This window comes from Cetorhinus maximus, unplaced genomic scaffold (genome assembly GCF_964194155.1).
Source record: "Cetorhinus maximus unplaced genomic scaffold, sCetMax3.hap1.1 HAP1_SCAFFOLD_2996, whole genome shotgun sequence".
In the NCBI taxonomy this organism is placed as follows: domain Eukaryota; kingdom Metazoa; phylum Chordata; class Chondrichthyes; order Lamniformes; family Cetorhinidae; genus Cetorhinus; species Cetorhinus maximus.
This window is the reverse complement of record NW_027598924.1, coordinates 6,016-12,030: the sequence shown is the minus strand read 5'-3', so window position 1 is coordinate 12,030 and position 6,015 is coordinate 6,016.

Below are 6,015 nucleotides of genomic sequence, written 5' to 3'. Positions count from 1 at the left end.
ATCATTGCCAATTAGCCAACCAGGAACAAAACTATCCACCATCCCTCATCAGCATAGAGCTCGGGGTTAGTCTGAAAAGAAACAAGTTTAGTCAGAGTTTTCATTGAGTGCCTGCAGTTTGCCCTGGCCACGGTTGACAATCTCTGGGTGCGGTACGATCTATGAAGTTAACTTAAATACCATTGCACTGTCTGACTGTCTGTAATGACCATGTTGAAATGCCTGCAATGTTCCTTTGATTATATTGAAGAATGTCAGAGTACAACATGATCTACGTAGACAACTTTGAATATATCGTTCCACTTTTTGTGATGGCCATTTATAAATGTTTTGTAAATGTTCTTTCAGATATTTTATGAATATTTTTCAGAAAATAAAATCAAGAAAGTCGCTTTGACCACAAGTCCATCGGGCAGTTGTCGGCACTTAACGTCCTAGAGGCCCTGCGGGAAAAGGAGACGGTGGATCCTGTCGGACGGAGACAGGCAAAAAGTCATTTGGCAGAACGCCTGAAGCCCAGAGCTTTCAAACAGGCGCCAAGACGCAGCTTGGCTGGTGGTGAGAATGGTCCTCCGCGTCAGATCTTTCCCACAAGCCCGTACTCTTACCCCCCACCCCCTCCGCACGTTGCCCTCGAGGTGGCTGTGCTGGGAAAGGGACCATTGGTTCACCTCCTTGTGGATTGTGCCTTTGCCATGCAGGCCTGGAGAGAGATGCATTGGTTTCTGTCGAGGTTCACCCCGAGCAGTTCTGTGACACAGGACTCTGTTGCTCTACGGGGCTGTTCCCAGGGACACCAACACCGAGACAGACATCAACTGCGGCTGGAGGATCATCAACTCGATGAAAGACGCTCTTTGGTCTGCCAAAAATGTGTTGGTCTTCCAGCGCAAAGAGTTGCCCGTGAACAAGGTTTTCAGACTGGTACATTCCCAGCGCTGAGGGACGCACTAAAGCTTGGGGCAGCTGCTGCAGAGATGCAATGGGGAAAGTCGCTGGCTACAACCTTCCAGCTGTGCGACACTGAGGGGCTGCACATTGTCTGGAACACCTCAGGCCGTTTGTCTCGCATTGAATGTATACAGTGAATATCTGACAATTACATTGAAGCACCTCAGCCTACAACATGATCTAGGTGGACAATGTTGATATCATTGCACTTTCTGTAATGACCATTTTGAAATATCTTCCATGTTGCTTTGATTATATTGAACCTCCTCAAGAGAGCAACATGATCGATGTGGACAATTTTGAATATCATTCCACTTTCTGGGATGGTCATTTTGGAAATGCTTTGTAATGGTCTTTCCGATGTTTTATCACTAAAGTGTATTTCTGCAAAAATTAAAGCCCTGAAATGTCCCAGTTTCCAAGGAGGACGGCAAGAAGACGAAGAGATCCAGGAAGGAAAACTGCTCCATCTATACCTACAAAGTGATGAATCAGGTTCACCCGGACACCGCCATCTCCCCCCAGGCCATGAGCATCATGAAGTCGTTCGTTGATGATATTTTCGAGCGCATCACGGGTGAGGCTTCCCGCCTGTCCCACCACAACAAGCGGCAGCACCATCAGCTCCCGGGAGATCCAGACCACCGTGTGCCTGCTGCTGCCCGGGGAACTGGCCGAGCACGCCATGGCAGAGGGGACAAAGGTGGTGGCCAGAGTGTCCCAGTTCCAACTAAAACTCCACAAAGTGTTTTGTAAGAGCCAATCACACAGTCTCTGAAAAAGCTATGGCTAAAGCTCTATAATATTCCAAACACTCCTTCCAAGTGAAGCAGCATTTCACTTGCACTTCCCTCAATTTAAACGACTGCATTCGTTGCTCCCAATGTGGTTTCCTCTACATTGGAGAGACCAAACGCAGACTGGGTGACCGCTTTGTGGAACACCTTCGGTCTGTCCGCAAGCATGACCCAAACCTCCCTGTCGCTTGCCATTTCAACACTCCACCCTGTTCTCATGCCCACATGTCCGTCCTTGGCTTGCTGCAATGTTCCAGTGAAGCTCAACGCAAACTGGAGGAACAGCACCTCATCTTCCGACTAGGCACTTTACAGCCTTCCGGGCTGAATATTGAGTTCAACAACTACAGACCATGAACTCTCTCCCTCCATCCTCACCCCCCTTTATTATCCCATTTTTTCCAATAATTATATATATTTTTTTCTTTTCCCACCTCTTTCTATTATTATTTTTACAATTTATTTCCATGTTGTTTTACCCCCACCTTTTTACCCTTTCTCGATTTGTTCCCCCCTTCCAGACCCCCACCCCCACCAGGGCCATCTGTCACTTGCTCATCCTGCTTTCTACCCTTAATGTCACCATCCTTCAGCTAACATCACCACCGTCAACACCCCTTTGACCTCTTGTTCATGACGTCTTTGGCAATCTCGCCTTTGCCTCCACCTATCACTGACCCTCTATCCAGCTTCTCCTGTCCAAACCCCCCCCCTTAAACAGCTTATATTTCACCTCATTTCTATTTCTCTTTAATTCTGTTGAAGAGTCACACGGACTCAAAACATTAACTCTTGTCTTCCCCTCTACAGACGCTGTCAGACCTGCTGAGTTTTTCCAACAATCTTTGTGTTTGTTTCAGATTCCCAGCATCCGCAGTATTTTGCTTTGAGCTCTATAATATTGATTTGTTTTAGTCCAAAACGTCTGGAGCTTCACATTTGCCTTTGTGATCCCTGTTTCAAACACACACAATCTGTGTCCGTGTTTCACTGTCCCTGCGATCTTGGTGTCTCTATTTCCTAATGTTCCGTTCATTAAATCACTTCACCCTGAACCTCTGTGTGCTTAACCTTTTGGCCCCTTTCCTGTCCTGGGTGTATGTCATGAAGATATTAATGTGTATAATATTTTTGAAAATTATTTTAAATTGGACTTGTAATAGGGTGTGTGTGTGTGTGTGTCTTAATTGGATTAAAGCTAGCTAGTCTGGGTGCTTTGAATAGTAGCTTTAGAATGTTAAACAGTAAAGTACATTTGCATTTTGTTTTTTTTTTCAACATTCAAAGACTGGGGGTGAAATCTTGCACCTAGCTAGGAGACACCAAGCAATATGTTTATATTACAAATTAAATTGGTACTATGAAAGCAGTTTTATTGTTAGAAGAGGTGGAGTTCAAAGGGCCTGGTGATGCAAGGAGAATTTGTATTCACAGGGAAGGCTAGGTATATACAGAAAAGAGTCTTGTGTGTGTAGGTGAGAGGTATGTAATATCTAAGTAGCCTGTAAGCCATACAACTGCCGACAAAGGAAACAAATTGCAAGGGACCTCCTTTTGAATTCGTAATATAAAATGTCATTTGTCTGGTGCCTATTTAAGTCTCCGGGTTATTGCTGCCTTGGTAAAGTTTTACCCTAACGTGGGCATTAGTTTAAAAGTTATTATGGTAGTAATTTGTAGACATGTGTATGTGTTTCATCACTTGTTAAATCAATAAATGTTTAATTGATATATAAAACAAACCTCTGGAGGTTTGGTGGTTTCTCATCTGAATTCAGAGCAGAATCTCAAACATATCAAGTGAAAAAGTTTTGACAGTTGTTTAAAGTTTCCCTCTGGGATTATAAATAATTCAGCCTTGACCACCTGCTGTGTCCTAACAATATAGTAAGAGCCTATTATACACAAACTTGTCAGTTTCCTCTTTCATCAGATTTGCACTCAGTACCACATTGCACACGGTATCTGCTGACCTGCTTAACAACATGACTGTGGGTCTGCTCACCTCACATGGACTGGAGCAGTTTAAGAAGACGGCTCCCCCAGCTCCTTCTCAAGGGGCATTTAGGGATGGCCAGGCCCTAGCCAGTGTCTCCCACATCCCGTGAGAAAAATGTTTGTAAAGAAATCTTCCAGCGGCAGTGCTCACGAACCACCAAATCTGAAAGTTCACCAAATTTCTAGCAACAAACCTATGTTGCATTTTTCAATTGCGTGAATGGGGACCAGTCTAAAATATGATGTGGTGTTATTCACAGGCTGAGTTGAAATGTGTCCAGTTACAGAGCGCCGTGAAATGGATCATTCAACCCGCAGATTACAGTCGGTTTTGTTTTTTTATTCATTCATTTGTCAGCATTCAGGCCTCATGCCTAATTGCCCTTGAGAAGGTGGAGGTGAGCTAAATTCTTGAACCGCTGCAGCCCATGTGGTGTAGGTACACCCACAGTGCTGTTAGGGAGGGAGTTCCAGGATTTTGTCCCTGTGGTGTAGGTACACCCACAGCGCTGTTAGGGAAGGAGTTCCAGGATTTTGTCCCTGTGGTGTAGGTACACCCACAGTGCTGTTAGGAAGAGGGTTCCAGGATTTTGACCCAGCGACAGTGAAAGAAAGACGATTTATTTCCAAGTCAGGATGGTGAGTGGCTTGGAGGGGAACTTCCAGGTGGTGGTGTTCCCATGTATCTGCTGCCCTTGTCCTTCTAGATGGTAGAGGTCATGGGTTTGGAAGGTGCTGTCTAAGGATGCTTGGTGAGTTGCTGCTGTGCATCTTGTAGATGGTGTACACACTGCTGCTACTGTGCGTCGGTGGTGGAGGGAATGGACGTTTGTTTGTGGAAAGGGGGCTTTTCAAGCGGGCAGGGCTGCTTTGTCCTGGATGGTGTCGAGTTTCTTGAGTGTTGTGGGAGCTGCACTCATCCAGGCAAGTGGGGAGTATCCCATCACACTCCTGACTTGTGCCTTGTAGATGGTGGACAGGCTTTGGGGAGTCAGGAGGTGAGTTACTCACTGTTGGATTCCTCACCCCAGACCCCTTCTTGTAGCCACAGTATTTATATGGCTGGTCCCAGTTCAGTTTCTGGTCAATGGTAACCCCCAGGATGTTGATAGTGGGGGGGATTCAGTGATGGTAAAATGCCATAGAATGTCAAGGGCGACGGTTAGATTTTCACTTGTTGGAGCTGGTCATTGCCTGGCACTTGTGTGGCGCAAATGCTACTTGCCACTTACTTGTCAGCCCAAGCCTGGATATTGTCCAGGCCTTGCTGCCCAGATTTTGGGCATGGATTGCGTCAGTACCTGAGGAGTCATCAATGCGAGGGAAGATTGTGCAATCGTCAGCGATCGTCCCCACTTCTGACCTTCTTAACCGAGGAAGAGTAGGGACCAGATTGTAAAAGCGAATCTGAAATTCCTGATACCATGTGAAATATTAAAACGAGGAGAGCGATTTTTAAAAAAATAATACTGGCGGTGATATATCAACAGTACTTCCCAGTTTCCGATTAAAATCGCTCTTTGATTTACAATTATATTGCTGAGCTTTTCAGTTTAAAAAATAAACAATCGGTTGGAGCCTGTTCATTTGGCGCCGGTATTTATGTTTCGCCCTCATCTCCGTGCGTCACCTGACTGGTGAGTTAAGTGTTGGTCACCTTGGTCTGTCCGCAAGAAAGACCCAAACCTCCCTGTCGCTTGCCATTTTAACACTCCACCCTGTTCTCTTGCCCACATGTCTGTCCTTGGCTTGCTGCATTGTTCCAGTGAAGCCCAACGCAAACTGGAGGAACAGCACCTCATCTTCCGACTAGGCACTTTACAGCCTTCCGGGCTGAATATTGAATTCAACAACTTTAGATCTTAAACTCCCTCCCCCCATCCCCACCCCGTTTCTTCCCCCTCCCCTTTTTTTTCCAATAATTTATATAGATTCTTCTTTTCCCACCTATTTCCATTATTTTTAAATCTAAAACTAAAACTTTGTTAGTCTTTCCACCCCACCCCCACTAGAGATATACCTTGAGTGTCCTGCCATCCATTCTTAATTAGCACTTTTCTTAGATAATATCACCACCTTCAACACCTCTTTGATCCTTTTGTCTGTGACATCTTTTGATTAACTGCTCCTATCACTGCTTGCTTGTCCATACAACCAACACCCCCCCCCTCAACTTCTCTCTCCCCCCGCCCCCCACCCACCTTAAACCAGCTTATATTTCACCCCTCTCCTAACTATACTTCAGTTCTGCCGAAGGGTCGTGAGGACT